The sequence below is a fragment of the Sminthopsis crassicaudata genome, chromosome 6 (genome assembly GCF_048593235.1).
Source record: "Sminthopsis crassicaudata isolate SCR6 chromosome 6, ASM4859323v1, whole genome shotgun sequence".
NCBI classification, from domain to species: domain Eukaryota; kingdom Metazoa; phylum Chordata; class Mammalia; order Dasyuromorphia; family Dasyuridae; genus Sminthopsis; species Sminthopsis crassicaudata.
The window spans coordinates 154390454-154412855 of NC_133622.1; positions in this window are offsets into that span (position 1 = coordinate 154390454).

Consider the following 22402-nt stretch of genomic DNA (forward strand, 5'->3'; position numbering starts at 1 on the left):
GGAGCAGAAAGAAATGAAATATGAACCTCTGTCCCCAAGGAATTTTCTATTCATTATTTTATCTGGCTATTTCATGTAGGGATAGAATGGAGGAAGAAAGACAGGGAGATTAATTAGGTGATTGTTGAAGTAACCCAGTGTAATGGGCTTTGGCCAAACTCCCTGCTGCAACTTCCACTTTTAAGTATATGACAATAGAAAGGCTATAACTAGGCACTTGCTCCTTCCCTCATCTATCTTCAAGAAGGATACAAGACCAGATTTATATCTTTGTGCCCCTTCAACTATTGCTTATCTAAGGGATAAAATAGTTTATTCTTATAAATTTGTGTTGTAACCATATAAAATTTTGATGATTAGATTTTTACCAAAAATATCTGGGACAACTTCCTCCTCCTTTTCCTTTCCTTTATTGCTTTAGATATATTGTCTTTCACTGAGGAAAAGCCCTTTATTTTTATTGTCAAGTTCATTTATTTTATCTCCAATATTTTTTTTCAAAGCTTTCCTTGGTTTCTCTTAAGGGGAACTAGTATATGGTCACTATCTTAACATCTTCCCTTTTTATTGATTAAACAAAAATCCATCACAAATGTTGAAAAGCAAGTAAAACTATATATTTAATCAAACATAAAAATAAATTTCTTATGCATTTTACAAACATCTTTACAGGATACATGTTGACTTCCGAGTTTTTTGTTCAGTTCCAAAGTTTCTGACATATTTGATAGTGCATACTTAAACCTTTAACATTGCAAATGACAGAATAGTTGAGGTCCTGTCAATTCTCGGCATCTCTACTTTGGTCAGAGTAGATCCTCACATGAAAGCCATACTTTCCCCACAACGTTTTGGCAACAGCTGGTGTTTTATGGTTTACTGTTGGCTATGTTCTAACATAAATGAAGAAATGGTAAGTCACCATTGCATTTTGATTATCCCCTTCCCTTGTCAGAAAATCAATCCTGAAAAATTCCAAAGTAATGCTGGTATTTAAGTTTTTAAAATATAAAACATGAATTAATAATATTTTCTTAGTACACATCTGGCAAAAGTTTGCCAATTTTTGGTGACATAAATAGCTATCTTCAGTCAATAAATTCTAGGTCTTTATTGACCCATGTGTACAAAGTCATCAAGTTAAACATCAATGGATTTTGAGTAGTGTTCTTTGGACAGCATCTTGCCTTGTGGGATCACAGTCTAGTACAGCTTTCTAATGCAGAAGTCCTTCTGCCAACTGGAACTTAAGACGATTTAGGATTTGGTTTGGAGGCTTTACAACTTCTCTTAGACTTTCATAAGACATTTTTCATGCTTGAATTGTATGCTAAATCATAACTGATTAGGGCTGCTACTCATTTCTGGCAAGCAGCATATAAATAAATGATTGTAGTCAGTCCATATTAAAGGTTTTGCTCCATTACAAAATTTTTAAACTCTATGATAGCCCACTTCAAAGCTAAGAATTCAAGGTAGTGGATAGAGCAATGAAGAATATAATTTGACTGTGCTGACAATCAACCTCTAATTTAAATACAACTTTCAGATCTTTTAGTCTGATATCTATGTGGGGAAAAAGTTTACCCATATTGGCAAGAATCATGATCAATGCATGGCTTAGGCAGTTGTTTGTTTAAATATTGGAAGACTTTTTTCACATTTGTCTGTCCATCTATTTCCCAAAGGCTCATCATAATTGTGGTTGTGTGAGTGTGTGGGTATGTGTATGTAAACATGGAGGGAGAGCATGCACAATGTGCTTAGCAAACCTAGTTTCCAGATGGAAGAATCTGGGTACCATCTTATTAAAAAGACAAGGGATAGGTCATGATAAGGTCCTGATGTCTAATTTGGAGCATGTATAGAAATTCTGGAGTTGTCAATTTTGCTAATATGTGGTGAGGAAATGGACTATTTTTTGTCTGTGGTGTTAAATTGGGTTATATTTAAAACAGCTAAATTTCTTTTGCTGGTCTCCATTCCTGCCTAAGTTCATATGATAAAACAAAGAGTAAGCCCTTGGTGGAGAAAATCCATAGACCCTTGACTTCCTACTAGGATTAACAGTATGTGATTTATGAATGCCTCTTCTTGACGTTGCTTTTGTCTTTACTATGTCTCTTCATCCTGTTTTTAAGTTAAAAATAATTAGTGATGCAGACAACCTGGTAAACCTGGAGCTGGGTTTGACTGAAGCCTCAGCAGAAATCACAGAAACTTTCATTTTCTGGACTGTGTGTGGAATCAGGGTTTGAGTCCCGAAAGGCAGAGGAAACCACAGGGATAGGAACACCAGACTCATCTTTGCTGCAGAGATGCAGCCCTGGACCAGATGGAACCAGCACACTAGTAAGTACAGAGCCAGTGAGGCAGGATCAATTCTGGATGTGGGCATTTACAGGAGAGGTGAGCTTTTGGTTTGGGGCTCCTGGTCAAAAGGGAGAGTTAAAGTAAAGCTAGAGGTATCATCCTTCCCACACCAAAATTAGAGGTGCTTACACTAATACTTCTCATTTTTAAAAAATAAACCATAAAAGAAGAAATAATCCAACTATAGAAACTTACTATGGGAAAAGGGGAGACTGGGTTTGTGTTCAGAAGAGGATAGTGAAGAAAAAAGAGCTCTTCTAAACCAAAGAGTAAATGGCTCCTAACCCAGAGAAAATTTGTAGAATTCAAAAAAGAATTTAAAAATCAAATGAGAGAGATTGAGGAAAAACTAAAAAAAAATCAAAACCATTCAAGAAAAACAAAAAAGATTAAGAAAAAGGTTAATCAACTAGAATAGGAGATACTGAGCTTGAAAGATGAAAATAATTCTTTAAAAATTAGAATCAGGCAAGGGAAAATCAGTGAAGATGTGAGAATAAGAAATAACAAAACAATATAAATAATGAAAAAAGTAAAACAGAATGTGAATCATCTTATAAGAAAAACAACAGAGCTGGAGAACAGATCAAGAAGAGAAAATATGAGAATAATGAGACTATCTGAAAGTTGTAACAACAACAACAAAAAAGACCCCTGACACAATAATGCAGGAAATAATCCAAGAAAATTGTACTGGAGTGATAGAATATGAGCAGAAAGTAGATAAAACAACTCACTGATCATCACCTGAAATAGATCATTAGTGAAAAATGCATAAAAATATTATCACCAAATTTCAAAAACACCAGATCAAAGAGACAATTCTATAAGAAAGAAGAAAAAAAAAAACAATTCAAATATACTGGAACTACAATTAGAATTGTATAGAATTCATAAGCAGCCATAACAAAAGACCACAACTCCTGGAATCTTATATATTGGCAATCAAAAGAATTAGGCCTATGATTATATCCATCAAAATTATCCATAATATTGAATTTAAAAAGGACAGTCAATGAACTTGCAGATTTTTCAGAACTTTCGATCAAAGCTGAACTCAATAGAAAGTTTAACATATAAGAGCTAATATTAGAAATCACTTTCAAGGAACTTAAAATGGACAAATGATTTATGGTTTTTACATGGGAATGAATACCATATATGTATACGTGTGTATGTATGTATATATCTTTATATATATATACATACACACACATATAGATAGATAGATAGATAGATATACTATATATACCATGAAGTATATAGCACTCTCTAAAAATCTCTAAATAAATAAATTAGGGAGGGATGAATGGACAAAGGGAGGGGCAAAACATGGGAGAAAAAGACAAGAGAGAGATTTAAAGATGGGGGAAGTTAAGTAACCGAAGGCAAGTTAAGGAGCAGAGTTAAAACAGCAGGGTTAGCAGGGATAGGAAAGAAGAGATAATATACAAACACTACAATAAGGATCAAGAGTAGAAATTGTTTTTTTAAAAAGTAAGGCTAGGGGCAGCTAGGTGGCACCAGCCTTGAATTCAGGAGCACCCGAGTTCAAATCTGGTCTCAGACACTTAACACTACCTAGCTGTGTGACCCTGGGCAAGTCACTTAACCCCAGCTTCAGGGAAAAAAAAAAAAAAAGAAGAAGAAGAGAAAAATAAGATTAGTACTCATTGATCTTAGATAAAGTCAAACTTAAAAATTCAATTAAGAGAGAAATATACATTATGTGCTAGCCATACTAATATTGTTTAGATGCATGTTTACATGTGGGTAAATGAGTCTGTGTATATATATATATAAAAATATATATATATATATATATTTATGTGTGTGTAACTAGGTATGCTTGTTGCTCTATGTATGTGTGCACATAAATATAGATATATATGAGTATGGATATGTGGATGGGTGTAAATATATATGTATAAATTTATATGTGCCTATGTGTATGTGTGTAGGGGGTAGGGATGAGTAGATGAGTGTTTACATGTATGTATGTATGTATATCACTATATTTGTGTATATATATATATATATATATATATATATATATATATGTGTGTGTGTGTGTGTGTGTGTGTGTGTGTGTGTGTGTGTGTGCTTAACTATAACCTACTTGAGAGAGATACAAGGAATGAAAGGAGAAAAAAAGAATAAAATTTTAAAAGTTATAGCAGAAAACAAAAGAACAACCTACAAGAAAGCAAGGAAAAATCGACATTCATGAAGACAATGATTTCTACTATTACATATCCTTTTTTAATTGGTAATTTATTGTTATATAATTGAATCCTTTGTTGTTCTACTGGATACATGACAACATTTTGTTTATTTTTTTTAATTAAAGGTTTTTATTTACAAAGCATATGCATGGGTAATTTTTCTTTTTTTAATTTTTTAAATTAATTTTATAATAATAACATTTTTTGACAGTATATATGTATGGGTAATTTTTTACAACATTATCCCTTATACTCACTTCTGTTCCAAATTTTCCCTTTTTCCTGGAGGACATTCGTTCATTTTCTAGTTTCTAGCCACTACAAAAAGGGCTGCCACAAACATCTTGGCATATACAGGTCCCTTTCCCTTCTTTAGTATTTCTTTGGGATATAAGCCCAGCAGTAGCACTGCACAGTTTGATAACTTTTTGGGCATAATTCCAGATTGCTCTCCAGAATGGTTGAATTCTTTCATAACTCCACCAACAATGCATCAATGTCCCAGTTTTCCCACATCCCCTCCAACATTCATCATTATTTGTTCCTGTCATCTTAGCCAATCTGACAGGTATGTAGTCGTATCTCAGAGTTGTCTTAATTTGCATTTCTCTGATCAACAGTGATTTGGAACATTCTTTCATATAAGTGGAAATAGTTTCAATTTCATCATCTGAAAATTGTCTATTCATATCCTTTGACCATTTATCAATTGGAGAATGGCTTGATTTCTTATAAATTAGAGTCAATTCTATATATATTTTGGAAATGAGGCCTTTATCAGAACCTTTAACTGTAATTTTCCCAGTTTGTTACTTCCCTTCTAATCTTGTTTGCAATAGTTTTGTTCATATGAAAGCTTTTTTGATTTGATGTAATCAAAATTTTCTATTTTGTGATCGATAATGATCTCTAGTTCTCCTTTGGTCACAAATTCCTTCCTCCTCCACCAGTCGAGAGGTAAACTATCCTATGTTCCTCTAATCTATTTATGATCTCGTTCTTTATGCCTAAATCATGGATACATTTGATCTTATCTTGGTATGTAGTGTGAAGTGTGGGTCCATGCCTAATTTCTGCCATATTAATTTCCAGTTTTACCAGCAGTTTTTGTCAAATAATGAATTCTTATCCCAAAAGTTGGGATCTTTGGGTTTGTCAAACACTAGATTGCTATTTTTATTCACTATTTTGCCCTGTGAACCTAACCTATTCTACTGATCAACTAGTCTATTTCTTAGCCAATACCAAATGGTTTTGGTGACTGCTGCTTTATAATATAGTTCTAGATCAGGTACAGCTAGACCACCTTCATTTGATTTTTTTTTTTTTCATTAATTCCGTTGAAATTCTCAACCTTTTGTTCTCCCAAATGAATTTTGTTTTTGTTTTTTTCTATGTCATTAAAATAGTTTCTTGGGAGTTTGATTGGTACAGCACTAAATAAATAGATTAGTTTAGGGAGTATTGTCATCTTCATTATATTCACTTGGCCTATCCAAGAGCACTTAATATTTTTCCAATTATTTAAATCTGATTTTATTTTTGTGTCAAGTGTTTTGTAATTTTGCTCATATAGTTCCTGACTTTCCTTTGGTAGATAGATTCCCAAATATTTTATACTATTGAAAGTTATTTTGAATGGAATTTCTCTTTGTATCTTTTGCTGTTGGATTTTGTTGGTAATGTATAAAAATGCTGAGGATTTATGTGGATTTATTTTGTATCCTGCAACTTTGCTAAAGTTATGAATTATTTCTAATAGCTTCTTAGCAGAATCTTTGGGGTTCTATAAGTATACCATCATATCATCTGAAAAGAGTGATAGTTTGGTTTCCTCCTTACCTACTCTAATTACTATAATCACTTTCTCGACTCTTATTGCCGAGGCTAGCGTTTCTAATACAATATTAAAGAGTAATGGTGATAGTGGGGAACCTTGTTTCACTCCTGACCTTATTGGGAAAGGTTCCATTTTATCCCCATTACATATGATGTTTACTGAAGGTTTTAAATATATGCTCCTGATTGTTTTAAGGAATAGTCCATTTATTCCTATACTCTCAAATGTTTTTTAATAGGAATGGATGTTGTATTTTATCAAATGCTTTTTCTGCATCTATTGAGATGATCATATGTTTTTTGTTAATTTGGTTATTGATATAGTCAATTATGCTAATATTTTTCCTAATATTGAACAAACCCTTCATTCCTGGTATAAATCCCACTTAGTCATAGTGTATTATCCTGGGAATGATGTTCTGTAGCCTTTTTGCTAATATTTTATTTAAGATTATACCATCAATATTTATTAGGGAGAATGTTCTATAATTTTCTTTCTCTGTTTTCAATCTACCTGGTTTAGGTATCAGTATCGTGTCTGTGTCATTAAAGGAATTCGGTAGGATTCCTTCAATCCCTATTTTTTCAAATAGTTTATATAGCATTGGAGTTAATTGTCCTTTAAATGTTTAGTAGAATTCACATATAAATCCATATGGTCCTGGGGATTTTTTCTTAGGGAGTTGGTTAATAGCTTGTACTATTTCTTTTTCTGAAATGGAACTATTTAGACTATTTACTTCTTCCTCTGTTAATCTGGGCAAGCTATATTTTTGAAGGTATTCTTCCATTTCACTTAGGTTATCAAATTTACTGCCATAAATTTGGGCAAAGCAACTCCTAATTATTGTTCTAATTTCCTCTCATTAGTGGCGAGTTTTCCCTTTTCATTTTTAAGACTAACAGTTTGATTTTCCTCTTTCCTTTGTAAAATCATATTTACTAAGGGTTTGTCTATTTTGTTGGTTTTTTCATAGAACCAACTCTTAGTTTTATTAATTAATTCAATAGTTTTTTTAAACTTTCAATTTTATTAATCTCTCCTTTTATTTTTAGAATTTCAAGTTTTGTGTTTGTCTAGGGGGTTTTAATTTGTTCCTTTTCTAGCATTTTTAGTTGTAAGCCCAATTCATTGACCTTTCCTTTCTCTATTTTATGCAAGTAGGCTTCTAGAGATATAAAATATCACCTTATTATTGCTTTTGCTGTATGCCACAGATTTTGGCATGACATTATTTCATTATTGAAATTTTCTTGGGTAAACTTATTAATTGTGTCTATGATTTGCTGTTTCACCCAATCATTCTTTAGTATGAGATTATTTAGTTTCCAATTGTTTTTTGGTCTATTGTCCCCTGGATTTTTATTGAATGTAATTTTCATTGCATCGTGGTCTGAAAGGGATGCAGTTACTATTTCTACCTTACTGCATTTGATTTTGAGGTTTTTATGTCCTAATATATGGTCAATTTTTGTATAGGTTCCATGAACTGCTGATAAGAAAGTTTACTCTTTTCTTTCTTCATTTGGTTTTCTCCAAAGATTTATCATATCAAACTTTTCTAGTATTCTATTTACCTCTTTGACTTCTTTGTTATTTATTTTTTTGGTTTGATTTATTTAATTCTGAAAGTGCAAGGTTGAGTTCTCCCACTGTTAATAGTTTTGCTATCTATTTCTTCTTGCAGCTCTCTTAATTTCTCTTTTAAGAACTTAGATGCTGGGGGCGGAGCCAAGATGGTGGAGAAGAAACACACAACTCAGTGAACGTCCTCACTCCCTCACAACCAATTAGATAAATTAAGTCTCAGAATTAGCTCAGGATTGATAGATACCACAAGGACTGGAAGCACGACTTACCAGCTGAAGAGAATCTGGAGTTTCAACAGGAAAGGTCAGTTCTCAGGGGAGGAATAAGAGAGACCAGCACAGACGGTGGGGTAGGGGCACACTGCGCCCATTGCGCTGGGAAGGGCTCTGGGATCAGAGAAGCCACTGAGGTAAAGGAATCTGGCACAGGCTGTCTGCTAATTATTTAGCAGTTCAGAAGAGAAAGCCAAAATATTTTAAAACTCAAATTAGATTTTCCCCGATCCTGGGGGTGACTCAGCAAATCTCTTGGCACCAGGGGGTGTGGCCTCAGCTACCTCCTGAGAATAGTTAAGAGATTGACAAGTGGGTGGATACGGCCCAAGGCAACACACACTGCCTAGCTTAGCTGGAGGGAGTGGAACTCAGCTCCAGGAAGTCCCAGAGAAGCAGAACCTTTGAACTAGGGACCACAGTTTCTGGCAGACACTTCCAGTTTGAGCACAGGGGCTTCTCACGTCACCTGCTGCAGACATCCACTCCCCACCCGGACACATAGGCTGGGCTTCGTGCTGTCTTCACTATTCTATGCCCTCGAAGCACAGCAGTGCTAATCACCTCTGAGGCACTTCCAGGGAGGGGGTGGGGAACTCTCTCCCAGAGCTCTCTCTTAGCTCAGGCGCGGGGCCACTGCATCCATCCTGTCTGGGAGGAAGCTGGTAAAGAAGTAAATAATTTCCTACCCCAGGGACAGACCCCAAAACAATTTTTTTTAAATATGAGCAAAAAAGCTAGAAAAACCATAGATTCCTTCTATACAGAGAAAGAGCGGGTATCCAACCCCGAGGAAGTTGACAGCAGAGAATCAGTAGATAACAACCTAAAGGGGAACGATCCCTGCCCCCCATCACATAACTCTCTCCTCGAAGAAGCTCTTAAAAAATTGAGGGAGATCGAAGAAAAATGGGGAAAGGAAAGGGAAGTTATGATAGAGAATAACAACGTCCTGAAATTGGAGTTGGAAAAAATAAAGAATTCACAGGAGATGCAGGGAAACAAAATTAGTGAATTAGAAAAGGTTAAAAAAACACAGGAAAGTAGGATTTCTGAATTGGAAAAGATAAAAAAGTCTCAAGAAAATAGAATTTCTGAATTGGAAAAAGAAAATAATTCTCAAAAAAAAAATTAGGGAAATGGAAAAAAATTCAATAGAGCAAAATAATTCATTTAAAAACGAAATTGGGCATTTACAAAAAGAACTAAAAACTGTGAAAGAAGAAAATAACTCCTTAAAAGTCAGGATGGAACAAATAGAAATGAATGATTCACAGAGAACCCAAGAATCAGTCAAACAAAACAAAAAAAATGAGAAGCTGGAGAACAACGTCAAATACTTACTGGGAAAATCTATAGACCTGGAAAATAGATCTAGGAGAGATAATCTGCGGATTATTGGACTTCCAGAAAACTATGACCAAAAAAAGAGCCTAGATTCTATTTTACAGGAAATTATCAATGAGAACTGTCCAGAGATAATAGAAACAGAAGGGAAAGTAGATGTGGAAAGAATTCATCGAACTCCTTCTGAAATAGACCCTAAAAAAAGAACACCACGAAATATTGTGGCTAAGCTGCAGAATTACCACACAAAGGAGAAAATCCTGCAAGCAGCTAGAAAAAAACAATTTAAATACCAAGGTGCCACAATAAGGGTCACCCAAGATCTGGCTGCCTCCACATTAAAAGATAGAAGGGCCTGGAACATGATATTCCGTAAGGCAAAAGATCAAGGACTGCAACCAAGAATGAACTACCCAGCTAAGTTTAGCATCTTTTTCCATGGAAGAAGATGGTCATTCAATGAAACAGAGGAATTCTATATGTTTCTAAGAAAAAAACCAGACTTAAACAAAAAATTTGATCTACATCCACAAGACTGAAGAGAAACAGAAAAAGGTACACAGAACCCTTGAGAACTGTAAATCTGTTGTGGGTATATAAAAAATACTCAAGGATAATTTGATTTTACTGATATAAAAGAAAAAAGGGGGGTGTAGTAAAGGGAAGGAGGTCGGTTCAGAAAAAGGGGAAGGAGTGATAAAAAGAGGGAAACTACATCCCAGGAAGAGACATAGAAAATACACCATATCTGAGGGAACTTAGTGAGGGGGAGAATCATTGTGTGAATCTTACTCTCATCAGAAGAGGCTCAAAGAGTAAATAATTAACATATTTGTTTTTCAGAGAATTTTCTCTCACCTCATTAAAAGGGGGGAGAGGAAAAGGGGAAAGGAAAAGGAGAATAAGTGAAGGGACTTGGAGGGAGGGGGGAGGGATCCTAAAAAAAAAAAAAAGAGGGAGGGTTGCGCGTCACAAGGGGGGTCTGTAAATTAACTATCGGGGAGGGGGATCAGGGGGGTCAAGGGAAAAAAGTATAATCTGGGGATAATACGATGGCAGGAAATACAGAATTAGTAATTTTAACTGTAAATGTAAATGGGATGAACGATCCCATCAAACGGAGACGGATAGCAGATTGGATCAAAACGCAGAACCCTACAATATGTTGCCTACAGGAAACACACTTAAAGCAGGGAGATACATACAGAGTAAAGGTAAAAGGTTGGAACAGAGCCTATTATGCTTCAGGTAAAGCCAAAAAAGCAGGGGTAGCTATCCTTATCTCAGATCAAGCAAAAGCAGAAGTAGATCTCGTTAAAAAAGATGAGGAAGGAAACTATATCCTGCTGAAAGGTAGCATAAATAATGAAGCCATATCAATACTAAACATATATGCACCAAGTGGTATAGCATCTAACTTTCTAAAGGAAAAGTTAAGAGAACTGCAAGAAGAAATAGACAGTAAAACTATAATAGTGGGAGATCTCAACCTTGCACTCTCAGATTTAGACAAATCAAACCACAAAACAAACAAGAAAGAAATTAAAAAAGTAAATAGAACATTAGAAAAACTAGGTATGATAGACCTTTGGAGAAAACTGAATGGCAATAGGAAGGAATATACTTTCTTCTCAGCAGTTCATGGATCCTATACAAAAATTGACCATATATTAGGACATAAAGATCTCAAAATTAAATGTAGGAAGGCAGAAATAATAAATGCCTTCTTCTCAGATCACAATGCAATAAAAGCTACATTCAGTAAAAAGTTAGGGGTAAATAGACCAAAAAGTAATTGGAAACTGAATAATCTCATCTTAAAGAATGACTGGGTGAAAGAGCAAATTATAGAAACAATTAACAATTTCACCCAAGATAATGATAATGATGAGACATCATATCAAAATCTTTGGGATGCAGCTAAAGCAGTAATAAGGGGAAATTTTATATCTTTAGAGGCTTATTTGAAGAAAATTGAGAAAGAGAAGATTAACGAATTGGGCTTACAACTTAAAAGGCTAGAAAAAGACCAAATTATAAACCCCCAACCAAAAATTAAACTCGAAATACAAAAATTAAAAGGAGAAATCAATAAAATTGAAAGTAAAAAAACTATTGAATTAATAAATAAAACCAAGAGTTGGTTTTATGAAAAAGCCAATAAAATAGATAAACCTTTGGTAAATTTGATCAAAAAAAAAGAAAGAGGAAAATCAAATTGATAGTCTTACAAATGAAAAGGGGGATCTTTCCACCAATGAAGAGGAAATTAGAGAAATAATAAGGAGTTACTTTGCCCAACTTTATGCCAATAAATTTGATAACTTAAGTGAAATGGATGACTTCCTCCAAAAATATAGGCTCCCTAGATTAACAGAGGAGGAGATAAATTGCTTAAATAGTCCCATTTCAGAAAAAGAAATAGAACAAGCTATTAATCAACTCCCCAGGAAAAAATCCCCAGGGCCAGATGGATTCACATGTGAATTCTACCAAACATTTAAAGAACAATTAGCCCCAATGTTATATAAATTATTTGAAAAAATAGGGGATGAAGAAGTCCTACCAAACTCCTTTTATGACACAGACATGGTACTGATACCTAAACCTGGTAGATCGAAAACTGAGAAAGAAAATTATAGACCAATCTCCTTAATGAATATTGATGCTAAAATCTTAAATAAGATATTAGCAAAAAGACTTCAGGAAATCATCTCCAAGATAATACACTATGATCAAGTAGGATTTATTCCAGGAATGCAGGGCTGGTTTAATATTAGGAAAACTATTAATATAATTGACCATATTAATAATCAAATTAATAAGAACCATATGATCATCTCAATAGATGCAGAAAAAGCATTTGACAAAATCCAACATCCATTCTTACTAAAAACTCTTGAGAGTATAGGAATAAATGGATTATTCCTTAGAATAATCAGGAGTATATATTTAAGACCGTCAGTAAGCATAATATGCAATAGAAATAAACTGCAACCTTTCCCAGTAAGATCAGGAGTGAAACAAGGTTGCCCACTATCACCATTACTATTCAATATAGTACTAGAAACGCTAGCCTCGGCAATAAGAGCCGAGAAAGAGATTCAAGGAATTAGAGTAGGAAATGAGGAAATTAAACTATCACTTTTTGCAGATGACATGATGGTATACTTAGAGAACCCCAAAGACTCTGCTAAAAAGCTACTAGAAATAATACAAAATTTCAGCAAAGTGGCAGGATACAAAATAAATCCACATAAATCCTCGGCATTTTTATATATCACTAACAAAATGCAACAGCAAGAGATACAAAGAGAAATTCCATTCCAAACAAATGTTGAGAGTATAAAATATTTGGGAATCCATCTACCAAAGAAAAGTCAGGAATTATATGAGAAAAATTACAAAACACTTGCCACAAAAATAAAATCAGATTTAAATAATTGGAAAGACATTCAGTGCTCTTGGATAGGCCGAGCGAATATAATAAAGATGACAATACTCCCCAAACTAATCTATTTATTTAGTGCTATACCAATCAGACTCCCAAGAAACTATTTTAATGACCTAGAAAAAATAACAACAAAATTCATATGGAAGAATAAAAGGTCAAGAATTGCAAGGGAACTAATGAAAAAAAACTCAGAGGAAGGTGGTCTAAGTGTACCTGATCTAAAGCTATATTATATAGCAGCAGTCACCAAAACCATTTGGTATTGGCTACGAAATAGACCGGTAGATCAGTGGAACAGATTAGATACAAAGGACAAAAAAGGGTACATCTATAGCAATCTAATCTTTGACAAACCCAAAGATTCCAACATTAGGGATAAAAATTCATTATTCGGAAAAAACTGTTGGGAAAACTGGAAATTAGTATGGCAGAAATTAGATATGGATCCACACTTAACACCATATACCAAGATAAGATCAAAATGGGTCCATGATTTAGGCATAAAGAGGGAGATAATAAATAGATTAGAGGAACAGAGGATAATCTACCTCTCAGACTTGTGGAGGAGGAAGGAATTTATGACCAGAGGAGAACTAGAGATCATTATTGATCACAAAATAGAAGATTTTGATTACATCAAACTAAAAAGTTTCTGTACAAATAATACTAATGCAAACAAGATTAGAAGGGAAGTAACAAATTGGGAAAATATTTTTAAAAACAAAGGTTCTGACAAAGGTCTCATTTCCAAAATATATAGAGAACTGACCATAATTTATAAGAAACCGAACCATTCTCCAATCGATAAATGGTCAAAGGATATGAACAGACAATTCTCAGAGGAAGAAATTGAAACTATATCCACTCACATGAAAGAGTGTTCCAAATCACTACTGATCAGAGAAATGCAAATTAAGACCACTCTGAGATACCACTACACACCTGTCAGATTGGCTAAGATGACAGGAACAAATAATGACAAATGTTGGAGGGGATGTGGGGAAATTGGGACACTAATACATTGCTGGTGGAGTTGTGAAAGAATCCAGCCATTCTGGAGAGCAATCTGGAATTATGCCCAAAAAGTTATCAAACTGTGCATACCCTTTGACCCAGCAGCGCTACTACTGGGATTATATCCCAAAGAAATACTAAAGAGCGGAAAGAGACATATATGTGCCAAAATGTTTGTGGCAGCTCTTTTTGTTGTAGCTAGAAACTGGAAGATGAATGGATGTCCATCAGTTGGAGAATGGTTGGGTAAATTGTGGTATATGAAGGTTATGGAATATTATTGCTCGGTAAGAAATGACCAGCAGGAGGAATATAGAGAGGCCTGGAGAGACTTAAATCAACTGATGCTGAGTGAAATGAGCAGAACCAGAAGATCACTGTACACTTCAACAACAATACTGTATGAGGATGTATTCTGATGGAAGTGGAAATCTTCAACATAAAGAAGATCCAACTCACTTCCAGTTGATCAATGATGGACAGAGGTAGCTACACCCAGAGAAGAAACACTGGGAGGGGAATGTAAATTGTTAGCACTAATATCTGTCTGCCCAGGTTGCATGTACCTTCGGATTCTAATGTTTATTGTGCAACAAGAAAATGATATTCACACACATGTATTGTACCTAGACTATATTGTAACACATGTAAAATGTATGGTATTGCCTGTCGTCGGGGGGAGGAAATAGAGGGAGGGGGGGTAATTTGGAAAAATGAATACAAGGGATAATATTATAAAAAAAAATATATATATATATATATATATATATATATATATATATATATATATATATATATATATAAATAAAAAAAATAAAATAAAAATGTTACTTTAAAAAAAAAAAAAAGAACTTAGATGCTGCACCACTTGGTGTGTATATGTTTAATATTGATACAGCTTCATTATATATGCTACCCTTTAGCAAGATATAGTTCCCTTCCTTATCTATTTTAATTAGATCAACTTTTGCTTTTGCTTGATCTGAGATGACGATGGCTATCACTGCTTTTTTTGGCTTCACCTGAAGCATAGTAGATTCTACTCCAACATTTTACCTTTATTCTGTATGTATCATCCTGTTTCAGGTGTGTTTCCTGTAAACAACATATTGTAGGAGTCTGGCTTTTAATCTAATCCGCTAACCACTTACTCTTTATGGGGGAGTATACCCCATTCACATTTATGGTTAAAATGACTAATTCTGTATTGCTTGCCATCATGTTAACCCCTGCTTATTGTTTTCTCCTTTCCTTCCCCCTTACCCCTCTCCTCAGTATTAAACTTGTGAGCACCACTTGCTTCCCACAACCCTCCCTTTTTAGTATCCCTCCCCCACCTTAGAATTCCTCCCTCTATTTTACCCCTTCTCCTCACAATTTCTGTATTCCCTTCTGCTTTGCTTACTCCTTCCCTTTTCACTTTTCCCTTCCCACTTTTCAATGAAGTGGAAGGAGTTTCACCATAAATCGAATATGTCTATATTTTTCTCTTTAAGCCAATTCTAGTGAGAATATGATACACACAATGCTCATCCCCCTCCATTCTTTCTCTCAAATATAATGGTTTATCTTTGCCTCTTTGTGAGATGTAGTAGCACCATTTTACCCTTTTTTTCTGGTATAATTTCCTTTCCACCTTTAGTTTCTAGAACAAATTATACATGTGTTCTTTATATATCTTTATGGCAGAAATATAGTTCTTAAGATTTCTTTTTACCTTTTTAGAAATCTCTTGAGTTCTGTATTTGGAGATCAAACTTTTTGTTTAGATCCAATTTTTTCATCAAGAATAGGTAGAATTCATTTATTTCTTTGAATGTCCATCTTCTTCCCTGGAAAAAGATGATCATTTTTGCTGGGTAGGTAAGTTATTCTTGTCTGCATACCAAGTTCCTTAGCCTTTCATATTCCAGGCCCTTTGATCCTTTAATGTGGGTGCTGCTAGATCCTGGGTAATCTTTATTGTGGCTCCTCCATATTTGAGTTGATTTTTTCCTAGCAGCTTGTAATATTTTTTTCCAATTTTTTATTTTTCCCTTGATGGTTCTTGAACTTGGCCACTATATTCCTTGGTGTTTTGACTTTACGATTCCTTTCAGTAGGTTATTGATAAATTCTTTCAATGTCTATTTTACCCTCTGTTTCTAAAACACCTGGGCAGTTCTCTTTGATAATTTCTTGGAAAATAGTGTCCAGGCTCTTTTTTTTTATCATATTTTTCAGGGAGTCCAATTATTCTCAGATTGCCTCTTCTGGATCTATTTTCCAGGTCTGTTGTCTTCCCAAGAAGGTAATTGATATTTTTTTCTATTTTTTCATTTTTTTGGTTTTGCTTGACTGATTCTTGGTGTCTCCTCAAGTCATTCACTTCTATTTGTTCGATTCTGATTTTCAATGATGTATTTTCTTCACTTACTTTTTTTTATATCTTTTTGTAACTGTCCAATTGAGTTTTAAGTGAGTTGTATTTTTCTATGGAATTTTTTTCCATTTCGCAAATTTTATTTTTTTAAGAGCTATCTTCTTTTTCCACCTCACTAATTCTTTTTTCCTTAGAGTTGTTTACCTTTTCCAATTCATTAATTTTTTTCAAGTATTTGATTTCTTTATCTACTCTGTCTTTAAATGCATGGGATGACTTATCCAGAGTCTCTTTCCAAGCTTCCCTTTCCTTTTCCCATTTCTCTTCTAGTTCTCTTGTGAGAGCTTTTTTGATTTCTTCTATGAATGTTTTGTGTTTTGTGGAGCAGATCATATCCCCCTTTGGGGATTCCTCTGGGGTTTAAAATCTTCTTCTTATCCATATAGAATATTTTGCTCATTTTGTCAAAGCAGAATCAAAGAAAACAAACTAATAAGAAAAAACTGGTCTGCTTTTGGGGGAGCGGGGAATGGGGCTGGATGGTGTTACCAGGCTTCCTCTACAGACTGCGGGAGACAGCAGTGAGGCACTAGCAGGACAGCAATGTCTGTGCTGCATTTGTGCTCTGAGATTCTGAGGCTCTAAGAATGCGCTGAGTAACTCCAGGTGGGTGTGGGTGTGGCCATGTCCCAAATTGCACCCTTCCCCCCAAGGCCTGTGCAGTGTGAGCTGCCTTCCAAGTTCTTGCTGCTTGCCTTCAGACTATGCCCCATCTGTTTGTCACCGCCTCCAAGCAAAAACAGACCTTTTCTGGGAATTTCAAGGATTCTTCTATTGGTAATTATTTGTGGGTTTTTTTTTTTCAAATCAAGCACTAATTCCAAGGCTTATCATGAAATAAATTCTGAGAGAAAACTCGGAGCTTAAGCAGATGTGTGCCTCCTCTCCGCCATCTTGGCCAGAAGTCCATGGGTAATTTTTCCAACAGTGACCCTTGCATAACCTTTTATTGCAACTTTTGCCCTCTTTCCCCCCCCTCTTTCTAGCTGGCAGGTAGTTCAGTACATGTTAATTATGTTGAAATACATGTTAGATTATATATATATATATATATATATATATATATATATATATATATATATATATATATATGTGTGTGTGTGTGTGTGTGTGTGTGTGTGTGTGTGTGTGTGTATACGTATTTATACAATTATCTTGTTGTGCAAGAAAAATCAGATCAAGAAGGAAAAAAAAGAAAAACTGAGAAAGAAAACACAATGCAAGCAAATAACAGAGAGAGTAAGAATGCTATGTTGTATTTCACACTCTGTTCTCACGGTTCTCCCTCTGGGTGTAGATGGCTCTCTTCATTACTGAACAAGTGGAACTGGTTTGAATCATCTCAATATCATTTTATTTAGTTTTCGTTTCCTTTTCTGTCTTTCTTTTTTCTATTTTTTAAAAATAAACAGGAAATTTTTAAGAATCATCTTTGGATGGATAAAGTTATTCAAAGTTTTAATGATAACAACATATTTTTAACAAACTCATGATAATAATCACCAAATTTAAAAAAAAAGTTCTTTCCAAAACAAAAAAAAAAGTCAAAATTTTACGGATATGGCTACTTAAAAAGGATTTTTATCTTCTTTGAGTCAGTGTTCTTACTTTGTGAGAATACAATATGATCTAGAGCCTTAATAAAAGTTCCAAAACTTTGGCATTTATCAAGTGACATCTTCAGGCCAGCTTCTTCCAAACTATCTAACACTTTCATCAGTTGTTTATGTTCTTCTAGTGTCTTACCAAAGATTATGAAATCATCTAAGTACCCTAACAATTTTAGCCATATCATTCCAACTATTTGCTACATTAACCATTGAAAAGCATCTAATATTGTTGAGATGCTTTTACCTTATGCTCAAACTGGAAAAAAAATTCCAGCTAGGCAGATGAAAACAATTTTATTATTTTCCTTGTCATTTGTCTTTCATTTTCAAAGAGGGCTACTGATCTCACAGGATGATGATTCATGTTTAAATTATATGTAAGTGAGACAAAGATGAACAAAGTTGTCACTCTAACTCTTTCTTTAAGAGTCATTGAAATTCAGGGCAAAACAAAAATCAAGATGACTGGTGATGGCCTGGGATGCAATAAGTGACCTTGGTATCTTTGATAGTGTCATTCCATAGCGCTTGCATCAACCTTCTTTGCGACCATTGGTACAAATTATTCTTGTTCCTCTTTTTTCTGCTTGGGAAAGTCTTCATAAGTTTGGAGTAGACACCCCTTTATCTCACCAGAATGTTTAAGGTCCATCTGTTAACCTCAATCAGGTATAGACTATCTGCCAAGACGGTTTACTGGGGTATAGCTGCTATACATGCTACAACTTCTTAGAGTCACAGGGGACTCAAGTGCCAGGATGAACAACAAAAGTGAATGAGCATCCCTGCAAAGGTCTCAGCAAGCTGTCATACCAGGAGTATATATCTCTTTGACAAACTCCATAGATACATCTTCCTTACACAGCAGTCTTGTAATATTTACTGTAGAAGTTCAAGATTGAAAACCACTTACTGGTTACCCAGATAACTCAGGGTATCTTGCAAACAAAAGTACAGTGTGTGTGAGTGTAGTGTATGTGTATGTGTGTGTGTGTGTGTGTGTGTGTGTGTTTTCAGAGTCCACAGTCAAGATTCATTCTTATTTAGACACAACCACTCTGCATTAGAGTGATTCTCTGATAATGCCATTGGCATTTCTTTGAGATGGTTTCTGAGGTCATCCGTCATTGTCAGAGAAACCCTCCTAGATCTTACTATAAATGTTAAGAATTGATAAGCTGGATTCTGTGGGCTGAACTTTAATTACATCCTACCCAATGAAGGAGAATATGTGTTTCTCTTCTGATTTCAACATTGCCCTAAAATTCCAATTTTTTTTAAATACTAAAAAGTGCCTAAAGTAAAATACCTCAGGATTCAGTTAATAACTTTAACTGTCAGAGATCTTGTCATATTTGCTAGTATTTCTATCATATTGTGCACAGTTTGCAAGGATGGTAAAGATGTACAGATATTAAATCCTAATTTGTCACCAGAAAAATCCTAACATAATTTGGAAAAATTACTAGAATTAGTCTCTGTCAATGTTGACATGAATATTGGAGACATACTAGGGACAGAGTGTGCACTTTCCTATTGACATCAATAAATTCCTTAGAGAACCTCAATCTCACCCTGATGTATTGTAGATGTGAATAATTTTGCTACTGAAATGACTAGATTCAGTTTTTGTCATAATTTTTAAAAGTATTTTCCTCAATATCTGCAAGAATATATTAGAAAATAATAACAACAATGTGAAATTCTCTGTAGAGGACAATATTACAGCCCACATTTTCAATTTTTAAAGCATCTCATTAAGATTCCAAAATGGAATAATTCCACAAAAAATTGATGATGAGATCTTCACTAATCTTGCCTAGATTTTTTAAAACTGAAAAATAAGACATTAACTCTTCTTCCTTCCCCCTTCACACACATTTTTAATGGTATTTTTCCACATTACATGTAAAACCAACTTTAGAAATTTATTTTTTTGTATTTTTATTAAAACTTTTTATTTTTTTTTCCTGAGGCTGGGGTTAAGTGACTTGCCCAGGGTCACACAGCTAGGAAGTGTTAAGTGTCTGAGACCACATTTGAAATCGGGTCCTCCTGAATTCAGGGCTGGTGCTCTATCCACTGCGCCATCTAGCTGCCCCAAGCTTTTTATTTTTCAAAACAAATGCTTGGAAAATTCTTCAACACTAGCCCTTGCAAAACCCTGTGTTTCAATTTTCCTACCCTTCCCCCAAGCCCTCCTCTAGATGACAAGTAGTCCAATATATGTTAGACATAGTAGAAATATATGTTAAATCCAATACATGTATACACATTAATACAATTAGTGTGCCACACACAAAAAAGAAAGAAGCAAAATAAAATGCATGCAAACAACAAAAAGAGTGAAAACACTGTGTTGTGAACTACACTCAGTTCTCACTGTCCTCTCTCTGTGTGTAGATGGCTCTCTTTATCACTGAATAATTGGAATTGGCCTGAATCATCTCATTGTTGAAGAGAGCCATGTCCATCAGAATTGATCATTGTATAATTTTGTTGCTGTGTATAATGATTTCCTGGTTCTGCTCCTTTCACTTAGCATCAGTTCATGTAAGTCTCTCCAGGCCTCTCTGAAATTATCCTGTTTGGCAATTTTACAGAACAATAATATTCCAGAACTTACATATGTCATCATTTATTCAGCCATTCTCCTATTGATGGGTATCCATTCTGTTTCCAGTTTCTTGCCACTACAAAAAAAGGGTGTCACAAATTTTTGAGTTCCTAATTTTTCTCCCTTACTCCCCTACCCCTTCTATAAGACAATATGCATTTTGATGTAGACTATGTAGTACAATCATGTGAAACACATTTATGTATTTCTCATGTAGTATAAGAAGAAACAGAAAAAATAAAGCACTTCAATAAAAAATGAAAATAGTATACTTTGATTTGCATTCAGACTACATGGATAGCATTTTCTATCATTAATCTTTTTAAAGAAGACATCATCTTTTGTACAACTTACTTCTTATTTTTGGCAATGGTACATTCAATATGTATATCGTTCTTATCAAAGTAGTAGATAAAGATGGTTATTCTATAATTCTAACGATTACCTAATGGTGTATTCTTAGGTTAGACCTTCATGTTCTACAAAATCTTAGTCCTGTACCTCTCTAAAGAGAACAATTTTGTGCATTCTTCACTTTCTCATTGTATCAACTCTGGGTCCATGCTTATAGATCTGCAAAGCTGGACAGTGGCCAACTGAGGTCAATTCTTCATAATGAACTGGTGTATTGAGATTAGAGGTTTATTTCATTTCACATAATAATGGCAATAAACAAGTCTCACTGAGAAGAACAGGGAGAAGCATGCTGTCTGCTGACATGAGTTCAATTTTGTGTTGTGTTCTTATATCCTTTTATAATGCTCAGTAAAGGTACAATTAGCATTATTTTGAGAAAGTTCAAGGGAAGACAAATCTAGAGCCCATGGCTTCTCAAGATTAAATTTATTTAGTGATTATGTGATGAAGGTTTGAACTGGGCTGCAATGGGAATGGAAAGAAATAGAAGTATGTGAGTGTCATTTGAAATGGAACTATATAACTTGGCAATTCAATTTAGATAAAAGGAATGAAGAAGAGAAGAGTTGGAGAGAGGAAGATTTGTGCTGCTGACTATAAGCTGGGATTTTGCCCAGTTTGACTATTGATTATCTTCTTTCCCCTTCTGTGAAGCCATGATCAGATCTAAATGAAAAAAGGAAAGGGCTAAAGATCACTTTTAAGGTTATGAAATAATGTGTGTATGTATGTGTGTGTGTGTGTGTGTGTGTGTGTGTGTGTGTGTGTGTGCTTATGTTTATGGGAGAATAGTGATGCTATAGATAGAAATAGAAAATTTAGGAAGGAACTTTTTTTTAAAGAGGAAATTATTAATTCCTATTCGGGACATGATGGATTAGAAATGATTATAGTATTTTGGAGTGGAGATATGCAGGACAGTATTGCTATCTTACGGTCCACAGGGGCATGGCGAATCAGACATGAATAAACAAGGACCTAGAAACATAAATGTGATAGTCATGAGATAGAATTGGTGCAAAAGGATGAAATGTGCCAACAGAAAAATTTTGACAAGAAATCAGTTAGTGGGGGGCAGCTAGGTGGCACAGTGCTATGATAGAGCACAAGCCCTGTAGTCAGGAGGACCTGAGTTCAAATCTGACCTCAGACACTTAATCCTGGGCAAGTCATTTAAACCCAATTGCCTCAGCTACAAAAAATGAAAAAGAATCAGTTGGT